General features: G+C 54.3%; 1 pseudogene; it reads left to right on the plus strand.

Moving 5' to 3' along the window:
* The first annotated feature begins 1,716 nt into the window (after window positions 1-1,716).
* The window catches only part of LOC120663518, a 29,069-nt pseudogene continuing 18,586 nt past the window's right edge, over window positions 1,717-12,199 (plus strand).

Here is a 12,199-nt window from a genome sequence, read left to right on the forward strand (position 1 = left end):
CCACTCATGATTGTTCTGTTGCCACCATCCGTGGCTGAACAACGCATCCATAAAGTCGAGTACATACTAACAGAAACATTCATCAGTGTAGGATCTTCGGATCCACACTAAGCTAGCCACTCATTCATGTAATTCTTCTCCAAAACTCCACAACAATGGATGCCAAAACTCTCAGCAATGCTTCAGCTTGCTCCCGTTTCGTCCCTAGGATCATCGCCCTCTTGCGCCGCACCGTCAGCTGGCTGTGGACATGAGAAGGTACTGAGCATCCATTCGTTCATCCGCGCATCTTCAGCGGCATAGCCGAAGCCATAGCCCATCTCTGCAAATTGCTGCCATCCCATGTCTGCGGGAAGCATCTCCAATGGCTCTGGCTCTGGCTCTCCCTTGATGTCTTCGCCACCATTGATGCCGGTAGGATGGTAACCCACGCCTTGCTCCATCATGAGCTGCATCTGCCAGGTGGTGGTTGATGCCGCCCCGTTATTCACCGGCGTAGTCTGCGACGTGCTGGCATAGGAGCACCCGGCATCGGGCGGCGCCGCCGTCGTCCAGTAATCTGCGGCGGCGAAGTCGTGCTCGTGGTTCAGCGTGTCTCGTTGCCTCTTCGACGACCGGAACTGGACCTCATCGGTTTCTTCCTGGTGTTCCTCCCCGCCGTCGCCGCCCGCCGCCGCTCTCGGCGTGCGGTGCACCCTGCAGATCACCCTGACGCCCTCGCCGTCGGTGGCCTCGGGCATGCTGGTCCCGAACTCCTCCATGAGCCACGCGCTCTTGCCGCCAGCGGCGTCGCGGTACTCGAAGGTCTGCCGGTACCCGTGGCTGCGGACGGCGATCCGCTTCCCGGAGCCGTGCCACGTGCCGCCGCTCCGGACGGCGCGGGTCATCCGGGTGCCGGCGTTGCCGTCCTTCCACCGGGTGACGCAGAGGAAGTACTAGTTGCCGTCGTCGTGGCCGAAGCGCCGGAGCCGCGACGTGAGCGTGCCGGGGTCCGCGCTGTAGACGTCGGCGGCGCACACGACGCCCTCGGGCTCCCCGAACGGCGTCTGGCCGGGGTTGGCCACCCAGGGGTTGAGGTAGCAGCGGATGAGCTCCGGCGCGGTCGGCGTGAAGCGGTAGCACGGCGGCACGTCCGGCCACCGCGCCTGCTCCATCCCTCCTTGTTGCTCCATCGGCGTCCGGTGGCCACGACGAGAGGGGTTTGATCAGGATCTTGGACGGTGACCTTGAAGATTTTCGCGCGCGAGAGGTGTGTTGCGAATTTGGGTAGGCGAGCATGTGGATCGATGGCACTATTTATACCGCTGCGTGTGTCCAGGTCCGGGGATCCGAGTTCGAGCCGTGTTCTTAACCGAGAGGCGTCCGAGATGTGATAGGATTCGGCTTCGCAGAACGCGGCAACGGGTGGGTGTTGTTCTTCCATTTCAAAGCTCCCACTACACACATGACACATCGTGATCAGCAACCGTAACAGTGCAAAACTTCTCCGGTAATTCGCTGTCTGAAGCCGTGCATTTTTAGCAAGCAATCGAGCTAGTAGTAATAGCACAGGCACACAAATTTGGAAAGAAGCAAAAAAAAAAAGGCCGTGTTGGGTTGAGATGGGCCAGCTGAGCCATGAATAGTGAAAAAGCGGGGCCCATTCGTTTCAGGCCCACAAGTAGTCATCATGGGCCGGCTACATAACAAAGCCGAAGCAAACCAAATTCTTCGCCTGTGTGTGACTGTGAGCTCGGGTTTTGCTTCCGTTGTCGTCTTCAGCAGACTCGTGCGGCGGCGGCAGCGGCGTCGCCGGCTCGCCGTGCGCGGTGAGGGGAAAGCGGCCGAGACGAGGGATCGACCTTGATGGGGAAGCAGAAGGGCCGCGCGTCCAGCAGCGGTATGGCCGCGTCGCTGGTGCCGCACGCCCAGGGCGCCGTCCCCACCGTCGGTTTCGGCGGCTACCACGGCGCCGTCGGCGTTGAGCCCGCTGCGCCCTCCGACCCCGACGCCCCGATCCGGCTCACCCCGGTATGCTTTCTCGCTCTTCCTTCCTTAGGTCTATCGACGAGGCTTTCTACTTGCCTTAGTTCACCAGTGGAAGAATTTGCCTGGTTGTCCAGTTTGATTACTGGGTCCCAAATTGGGTACTCCCTCTCCGCTCAAGCGAAACCAGACGAAGTTCTAATAACCAGTAGCAACGATTCCAATGCCCTCTGTGATAGCAAGGAATTAGACTCGAATTGGCTTTATGGTTTAGAAGTGGTAAGGAGTTGGACCTGAATTCACAGGTGTAATAACACAGTATTTTTCATTATACGGGTATTGTAACAACCTACACACGCTACAATTATCTGTTTGACTCCAGCATCATCTATCTCCACATGGCACCACTAAAAACCTTTGAGTTTACTAGCTCTGTTTTAAGTTTGCTTCTGTTTGTGGCTTCGCGCTTAGGACATTCTCATGCCTTATTTGTCATAATTGTATGAAGGATGTGGATGGTGAAGAGCTTCAGAACCTAAAAAGGCTAGGAAGGAAGGATCCAACAACAAAGGTCAGACTGCTAGTCATATTGTTTTCATTTACCTTTATTTTTCTCAAAAATATTGTACTAGTAGCACTTGTGTTCTTATAGTGAGAATCTTTAGCTAAAATCCATCTTACAATCATTTCCGTTCAATAATAAAACAACAAGAATTCTGTGATGTCCTACTTACACAAATTCAAGCATTAAAAGAGAGCAGCTATTCTATTAATTCTGAGCTTTGATCACTATCTGTCAAAGAGATGCTACAGTTTTCAAATAACCTCTGACATTTCTTATTCCTTTCTTCCTTAAATGTTACACCCTTTCTATATTAAAAAAAATGAAAAATCTATGACATCGCCATTGTATTATCTGTTGCTGATTTTGTTCTTATCGTGGTTATTAGGGATGCAGGTTCCACTTGTTTTGGGTTATTGGGTCAACCTAAAATTTGCTAAAATTAACTACAATCGCATGCCACGTAATTAATTTAGGGAAGAGAAATGAATTAAAATGGCATGCCACACAATTAATTTGCTGACTGAAGAAACACCATTGGGCACCCATTTGCATCCCCAGTGGTTTATCATATCTATGTATTGTTAACCTATATCATATTAGCAGATTGTTTGCTAGACAAGATTAATCTTTAATGTCTGTAAGAGTTAATGGCGTAGAAAATAAGTATTTTAGGCATCACAATCAGAAACATAATTCTCTCTGAACCTTCAAAGGTCAGATATATGAAGTTAGATGGATTCCCAGTTCTCTATGTAGGAAATTACGTATTAAATTCTGGATAATACACTGCATATGCTTTCACTGATCTGCTATTTATAAGTTTTTTCCATTACATCTTACAGTTCTCTTTTCTTTTCTTCAATGTAGCTCAAGGCCTTATCTGCACTCTCGACACTCTTTGCACAAACACCTGGCGAGGAAGTGGTGCAGATTGTTCCACAATGGGTATTTTCTCTACCGCCCTATTGCATTTTTTATCTTGATCCTATATCCTTATGGCCCTTATATGAGTAAAGCTTATTTGCGGTAATTTTATTATGCCATACTTCATAACATTTTAATATCTTTATGAAAATATGCCTAGTGATAAAGTGGTATTGTTTTTCTGTCATACATATATTTATATTATATGCAAGGTCTTTAGTCAGAACATGACGCCCATGTGTGTTGGTGTATATGTGAGCCCATGTATAGAGGTACATCTAGAGGCTCATGTATAGGATCTATATATCCCACCATTCTAGGGTTTGGAGGAATACATCTCATTATTCTCTCCCACACTTGTCTACATGGTATCAGCTAGCCTTCTCTTCCTCCTCTAGCCGCCGCCCCGCCGCCACCGCCACCATGGCCGGCCGGAGGCCGCCGCCGCTGGGGTTTCTCTCCTCCTTCCCTCCCCTCCCCTCCTCTGCTGCTCTGGGCGCCGCCACCTCTCTCCCTGACCTGGGCGCCGCCATCTCCCTCCCATCCCCTGTCCTGGGCGCCGCCACCTCCCTCCCTGCCCAGGGCGCCACCGCCCAGCCACCCTACGCCGCCATGGCACCGGACGCGGGCGCCGGGGCGGGGGCCGGCCGATCCGACCTGGCCGCGGCCGCCCAGGCCGCCTAGCGCGCGCGCGGGCGCGGCTGGCGCGGAGGTCGCGGCCAGGCCTCCTCTAGCCGCCGCTCCTGCAGGCGCCGCTGGGGCCGCGGGCGTCGATCCCGTCGCCGCTGTCGCCGCCACCGCCGCCGTCGATCCGGCCGTCCTGCGGGCCGCGGCACAGCTTCTGCAGGCCGCGGGCGCCGATCCGGCCGCCCTGCAGGCCGCACTGCCGCTGCTGCAGGATCCCGCCACCGCCGCTGCGGCCCAACGCCCCGCTGTCGCCGCGGGCAAGCGGCCCGCCACCGACGCCGCGTCTGATGCCGCGTGGACCGGGCTCGGGATGTCGCCCGCGGATGCGCCGCTCTCCGCCGCCGCTCTCGCCGTGGCCCTTCTCGCCGCCAAGTCGGAGGCTTCGGCGGCCCAGGAGCGGGTCCGCGTGGCTGCCCTCGCCTGGGAGCGCGAGCGCGCCGCGGCCGAAGCCTCCGCTCTCCGGGTCGCCGAGGCGGAGCAATTCCTCCGCGTCTCCTCCGGCCGGCCCGTCGTCCCCGAGCCTGGCGCCTCTTCCTCCCACCAGGCCCCGCCCGCTGGATCTGCAGCCCGGTACGACCCGACCGACCCCATGGTCGCCCAGCTCCACCTCCAGGCCGCCGGCGTCCAGAACATCAGGGCCCGGTCACCGTCCTCCTCGACCCGACGTCCTCCTCCTACGGACGCTGGCGGGACCAGGTCCTGCTCGCCCTCCGCCGCTACGCCCTCGACGACCACGTCCTCCTCGACACGCCGATCGAGGCGCAGGATGTGGCGTGGCTGCGCCTCGACAGCGTCGCCATGTCCTGGATCTTCGGGACCATCTCCCTAGATCTTCAGGACCTCGTCAGGACCCACGGAGGCATCGGTCCTTCCGCCATGCATCGGATGCTCCGACGCTAGGGCACCGGTTCAACCGGTGCTGCTGTTTTTCTTTGTTTTCAGCTGAATTGACTTGGATTCAAATGTGACTTTGATTGTTTCTTCTTCCAAGAGTTGTGTTAACTTCTATTGACCATCTTTTGCTGTTTTTGAGTGAGTGTGCAAGATTTCTAAGGCCAACTTAATTTTGATCAAGCTACTAACTCATGAAACCCCTCTTAATAGTACGATCAAGAATTAGAAACTATAAAACCTAGCTAAATCAAGTGTTCTTCATCTCCTTGTGACACTTGAGACTAGAAAGGTCCCTAATCTTTCAAATTGAGTCCTTGGCACGCATGATTGTTTCGAATTGAGGGGTCTCCTTTCATATTTCATATGAGACTAAACCAGTTATTGAGTTTTCCTTTAAAACACACGTTAGTCGCATACAGTTGTCATTAATCACCGAAACTTACCATTAACATCTATCGGCCTAGATGCGCTTCAACCGCGCTCGTCGCTGCTCCACCGGCTTCCTCCGTCGCCCCTGCCACCTCTCTCCGTGGTGCTGCTCCCGCCGGGCAGACCGGAGGTGGGGGGGGACGTGGTGGTGGTGGTGGCGGCACTGGTGGCCCTGCTTCTGGGGGTACCGGTACCGGTGGGGGCCGTCGGGGCGCGCCGGTTCCGGCTCCGACTCCCGCTTCTGCCCCTGCCCCTGGAGGTACGCCCTGGCCATCCTTCAGCAACCCATGGTCAGGGCGCATCTCGATGTGGCCGTTCCAGGGTCCGGGAGGGGGGCCTCGACCTCAGCTCCAACCGGCGGCCATGTTCACCGGTGCTGCTCCTCTCCCCGCGCCGTACTGGACTCCGCCCGCTCAGCCCAGCTAGCAGCCGACCTGGCCTGGGGGGTGGGACCATGCCGCTCTGGCGCAGTCCTTCAGCACCATGGGACTGACGCCGCCGGTCAGCACCGAGTGGATTGCCGACTCGGGTGCCTCGTTCCACACCACTGCTGATGCAGGTCTCTCTGCCCCCGCGCTTCTGGGCTGAGAGCCTCCACACCGTCACCTACCTGCTCAACCGTCTTCCGTCCACTGCTTCTCCTGCTCCCACTCCACACCACGTTCTCTTCGGTACCCCTCCTCGTTACGACCACCTTCGGGTCTTCGGGTGTGCGTGTTATCCAACACCTCCGCCACCGCTTCTCACAAGCTGGCGCTCCGCTCGACTCGTTGTGTGTTCCTCGGTTACTCCCCTGACCACAAGGGGTACCGATGCTTTGACCTCACCTCTCGCCGCGTCCTGATCTCCCGACACGTCGTCTTTGACGAGTCGGATTTCCCCTACTCCACCTCCTCCACTCCTTTCCCGAACCCGAGCTGGAGTCTCTGTTTCCGACTGACCCGGTGGTCCAGCCACCGTTACCTGTTTGTCCTTTCCCTGCAGGTTTTCCCGACGCATCGCCACCGCTTCCGGTGATCCCTGCTTGCACCGAGCGCGGCCCCGGTGCCCGCGGTCGAGCCACGCGCGGCCCCCGGACCTAGGGTCGTGCCGCGCGCGGACCCGGTGTCTTCTGCTGCGCCACACGCGGCCCCGGTGCCTTCCCCTGCACCTGCGCGGTACGCTCAGCTGGTGCAGGTGTACCGGCGTCGTTCGGCGCCGACACCAGCGCCGCAGCGGTACGCTGAGCCGGTGCAGGTGTACCGGCATCGTTCGGCGCCGACACCGGCGCCGCCTCCTGCTCCGGAGGCTACTGCGACACCTACACCGGAGCCGTCGCCGCCGCCGCCTCCTCGGCTCCCTCTCGAGCCGAGCCGAAGGTGTACCACCGGCCAGTCATCCATCGGGATCCTCGGCATATCCATCCCATGGTGACTCGGCGGATGGCGTCTCAGGCTTCGACTCTCTGCCACCGAGGGAGAGCCGCGAGTCTCTCCGGTACCCTCCTCTGTACGTGACGCCTTGGCGGATCCTCACTGGCGTCGCGCGATGGAAGAGGAGTACGCGACTCTTCTTGCCAACAAGACGTGGGACCTCGTGCCGCGTCCGTCTGGTTGCAATGTGGTGACTGGCAAGTGGATCTGGACGCATAAGCGTCGGGCTGATGGCACACTGGAGCGCTACAAGGCTCGCTAGATTCTCCGGGGGTTCACTCAGCGACCTGGTGTGGACTATGATGAGACCTTCAGTCCAGTCGTGAAGCCCGCTACGGTGCGCACGGTCCTCTCGCTTGCGCTCTCGCGCTCTTGGCCTGTGCACCAGCTGGACGTGAAGAATGCGTTTCTTCACGGCACTCTGTCAAAGACTGTCTAATGCTCTCAGCCAGCGGGATTTGTGGACTCGAGTCGTCCGGATATGGTCTGCCAGCTCAACAAGTCTTTCTATGGTCTGAAGCAGGCTCCTCGGGCTTGGTACTCTCGGTTCGCCGCGTTCTTGCTGACATTGGGGTTCACCGAGGCTAAGTCTGACACGTCTCTCTTTATCTACCGCCGTGGGGACGAGACTGCATATCTGTTGCTCTATGTCGATGACATTGTGCTCACAGCCTCCAGTCAGCGGTTGCTTCAGAGTGTCATCTCCTCTCTGCAGCAGGAGTTTGCTATGAAGGATCTGGGTCAGCTCCACCACTTCTTGGGCGTCACTGTTGAGCCTCGCCCGTCTGGTCTTCTCCTTCACCAGCGGCTGTACGGACTCGATATTCTGGAGCGGGCTGGGATGACTGATTGCAAGCCCTGCTCCACTCCTGTCGACACTCAGGCGAAGCTGTCTGCTGATCTGGGTGATTCGGTGGCTGATCCTACTGCCTACCGGAGTCTGGCTGGCGCTTTGCAGTATCTCACCACCAGGCCGGACCTCACCTACGCTGTTCAGCAGGTCTATCTTCATATGCATGATCCCCGGGAGTCACACCTTGCTGCGCTGAAGCGTCTCCTCTGCTACGTCCGTGGCACTGTGGACCTCGGCTTGGTACTTCACCGCTCGTCCTCTGCTGAGCTGGTGGTCTACACCGACGCTGACTGGGCTGGCTGCCCGGACACTCGTCGCTCCACTTCCGGCTACGCCGTCTTCCTGGGCGGCAACCTGGTCTCCTGGTCCTCCAAGCGGCAGCCGGTTGTCTCCCATTCCAGTGCTGAGGCGGAGTACCGGGCTGTCGCTAACGGCGTGGCGGAGGCGTCCTGGCTACGACACCTCTTGGCGGAGCTCCACAGCCCGCTCGCCAAGAGCACGCTCGTCTACTGCGACAACGTCAGCGCCGTGTATCTCTCCACCAACCCCGTCCAGCATCAGTGGACGAAGCATGTGGAGATCGACCTACACTTCGTGCGCGACAGAGTCGCCATCGGCGATGTTCGGGTACTCCATGTCCCGACTACTTCCCAGTTTGCTGACATCTTCACCAAGGGACTGCCCTCCTCGATCTTCTCGGAGTTTCGCTCCAGCCTCAACGTAGCCGGTGGCTAGTTGTGGCTGCGGGGGGGGGGGGGGGGGTATTTGCCCTTTGTACTCTATTTGTACTCTCTTCTTGTCCAGTCTTGAACACCTCTGCGCCGGTTGTTCAGACTGCAGGGGGTGTTGGCTTTCTTGTTGTCCAGTCTTAAACATCACTGCGCCGGTTGTTCAGACTGCGGGGGGGTGTTGGTGTATATGTGAGCCCATGTATAGAGGCCCATCTATAGGATCTATATATCCCACTCTTTTAGGGTTTGGAGGAATACATCTCATTATTCTCTCCCACACTTATCTACAATGTGGAGCTAGTTTCCTACTTGGCAGTGTGGAGTGTGGACTTACTTCTTTTTTTTTTAGCGTGAGTAGATTCTTTCCCTGTAATCCATGAATACCTTAGGTTTGTTAGACTTTTTAAATGAGATCATATGAGTGGAAAACCAGTGAAAGAAGGAAGGATAACATGGTTATTGTTGCATTAAATGCTTTTATTCATTATTATTTTGCTAATCTGTTGCACTTCAGAGTATTTTGATTCTTCAATTCATTGATTGTAATGTCTGTTTCATGATTATGCTGGTACCATCACCATAAAAGTACACACTATATTTTCCTTTTTTTAGGCATTCGAGTACAAGAGGCTTCTGCTTGACTATAACAGAGAAGTTCGTCGTGCTACTCATGAGGCCATGTCTAGCCTTGTCATAGCAATCAAGTATGTCCATCTCCCTCCATTCAGCTGAGGTGGATCTGGTCTATGTAGTTTATATTTGGTGTGGTACCTTGTTGGTTTTCTTTCAGTTAGAAAAGATCTTATACCCCAGCAGAACTTAGTTGATTTCTGTAATTTCATTTATTCAATTTGCAATTCTTTTCTCATCTTTGAAGGTGTGTCATTTACTCCATTGTTTTAGGAAGGGTATAGCTCCACATCTGAAGTCCTTGATGGGTCCTTGGTGGTTTTCTCAATTTGACCCTGCTCCTGAGGTTGCACAGGCTGCTCGACGTTCATTCGAGGTGGGTGCTAGACCTTCTCTGATTAATGTTACTGGCTGCAACTTACTTCTCCTGGACCACCTAGATTTGCTGCATCCATTTCTTACCTGGAACGCTAGACGGAAAATACTAAACCCATTGAGGGCTTGTTTCGATAGGCAGGGATTTACTCAATCCCTTTGGATTGGCAGGAAAGTTAATTCATTTTCCACCTGACCAAAGGGATTGGGATCAATCCCCACGAGTTCAGGTAAGCCCTCAAAATGATTGAAAATAACTCTTGACAATTAACTGCAAGAAATGGGCCGTTGATGTGGAATCATGAATTTATTTTTATGTTCAGATCTGGTTAGGGGATGCACTCCACTGGCTGATTTTTCGTGTATATCCCTCACTTACCACTAGTTGGGAAAAGAAAACAAAAATATTTCGATTCCTTGTTAGTTGGGTATGTAAGTAAGAACACAATTCCCCCTTGGGTTTATGTACATTCCTTGTATTCGAGGTAATTTCCTTACATTTCAAGTTTTTTTTTTCCTTTGGGCCATGTCAAACTTTTTTTTTGAACTTTGACCATCAATGTGTAAAATTTTACATATATTAAAAACACAATATTGATGTTACTAGATTCATTATAAAATCTATCTTTATGATATATTTTACCTATAAAATATATGTTTTCATCTATATAATATATTTATAAATATGGTCTTCCTCTATCTTTCTAATATATTGTAGATTTGTTCACATGTTTCAGTTCTTTCTGTAGGCAGCATTCCCACAGTCAGAGAGAAGATTGGATGCATTAATGTTATGCGTGAAGGAAATATTTCTTTACTTAAGTGACAACTTGAAGCTAACAGCACAAGCTTTGTCTGACAAGGTTACACCAATGGATGAACTGGAAGATATGCACCAGAGGGTATGATTTATGGTCTTGCATTGTTCTAAATGTGGTGTATTCATCAGTTAGCTTTCCATTGCAAAGTATTTCTTTTCCTGTGTGCAATCAGTTTCAATAGATTACCAGCTAATATAAAATAAATCAGTTATTCATTCTTGTAATTGAATTGATTGAATTCCACCTTTTTTTCCCCTTAATGTTTACTCCAACTGATGCTATTAATGACGGGAATAATTGATCTATTCCTCCAACCCTAGATGGGTGGGTATATATAGTTCCAATACATGGGCCTCTAGATGGGCCTTTATACATATGGGCTCAATATACTCCAACACCCCCCCGCAGTCTGAACTACCGGCGCAGCGGTGTTCAAGATTGGACAACAAGAAAGCTAACACCCCCCCGTAGTCTGAACAACCGACGCAGCGGTGTTCAAGACTGGACAAGATGAGAGTACAAGTATAGCACAAAAGGGCTAAAATCCCCCCCGCAGCCACAACTAGCCACCGGCTACGTTGAGGCTGGATCGAAACTCCGAGAAGGTCGACGAGGGCAGCCCCTTCGTGAAGATGTCAGCAAACTGGGAGGTAGTCGGGACATGGAGTACCCGAACATCGCCGATGGCGACTCTGTCGCGCACGAAGTGTAGGTCGATCTCCACATGCTTCGTCCGCTGATGCTGGACGGGGTTGGTGGAGAGATACACGGCGCTGACGTTGTCGCAGTAGACGAGAGTGCTCTTGGCGAGCGGGCTGTGGAGCTCCGCCAAGAGCTGTCGCAGCCAGGACGCCTCCGCCACGCCGTTAGCGACAGTCCGGTACTCCGCCTCGGCACTGGAGCGGGAGACAACCGGCTGCCGCTTGGACGACCAGGAGACCAGGTTGCCGCCCAGGAAGACGGCGTAGCCGGAGGTGGAGCGACGAGTGTCCGGGCAGCCAGCCCAGTCAGCGTCGGTGTAGACCACCAGCTCAGCAGAGGACGAGCGGTGAAGTACCAGGCCGAGGTCCACAGTGCCACGGACGTACCGGAGGAGACGCTTCAGCGCAGCAAGGTGGGACTCCCGGGGATCATGCATGTGGAGACAGACCTGCTGAACAGCGTAGGTGAGGTCCGGCCTGGTGAAGGTGAGGTACTGCAAAGCGCCGGCCAGACTCCGGTAGGCTGTAGGGTCAGCCACCGGATCACCCAGATCAGCAGATAGCTTCGCCTGAGTGTCGACTGGAGTGGAGCAGGGCTTGCAATCTGTCATCCCAGCTCGCTCCAGAATATCGAGGGCGTACTGCCGCTGGTGCAGAAGGATACCAGACGGGCAAGGCTCAACAGTGACGCCCAAGAAGTGGAGCTGACCAAGATCCTTCATAGCGAACTCCTGCTGCAGAGAGGAGATGACACTCTGAAGCAACTGCTGACTGGAAGCTGTGAGCACAATGTCATCGACATATAGCAGCAGATATGCCGTCTCATCTCCACGGCGGTAGATGAAGAGAGACGTGTCAGACTTCGCCTCGGTGAACCCCAGTGTCAGCAAGAATGTGGCGAACCGAGAGTACCAAGCCCGTGGAGCCTGCTTCAGTCCATAGAGAGACTTGTTGAGCCGGCAGACCATATCCGGACGACTCGAGTCCACAAATCCCGCAGGCTGAGAGCAGTAAACAGTCTCTGACAAGGTGCCGTGAAGAAATGCATTCTTCACGTCCAGCTGGTGCACAGGTCAAGTCCGCGAGAGCGCAAGTGAGAGGACCGTGCGCACCGTAGCGGGCTTCACAACCGGGCTGAAAGTCTCATCATAGTCCACACCAGGCCGCTGAGTGAACCCCCGGAGAACCCAGCGAGCCTTGTAGCGCTCCAGT

This window comes from Panicum virgatum, chromosome 3N, assembly GCF_016808335.1.
Source record: "Panicum virgatum strain AP13 chromosome 3N, P.virgatum_v5, whole genome shotgun sequence".
NCBI lineage: Eukaryota > Viridiplantae > Streptophyta > Magnoliopsida > Poales > Poaceae > Panicum > Panicum virgatum.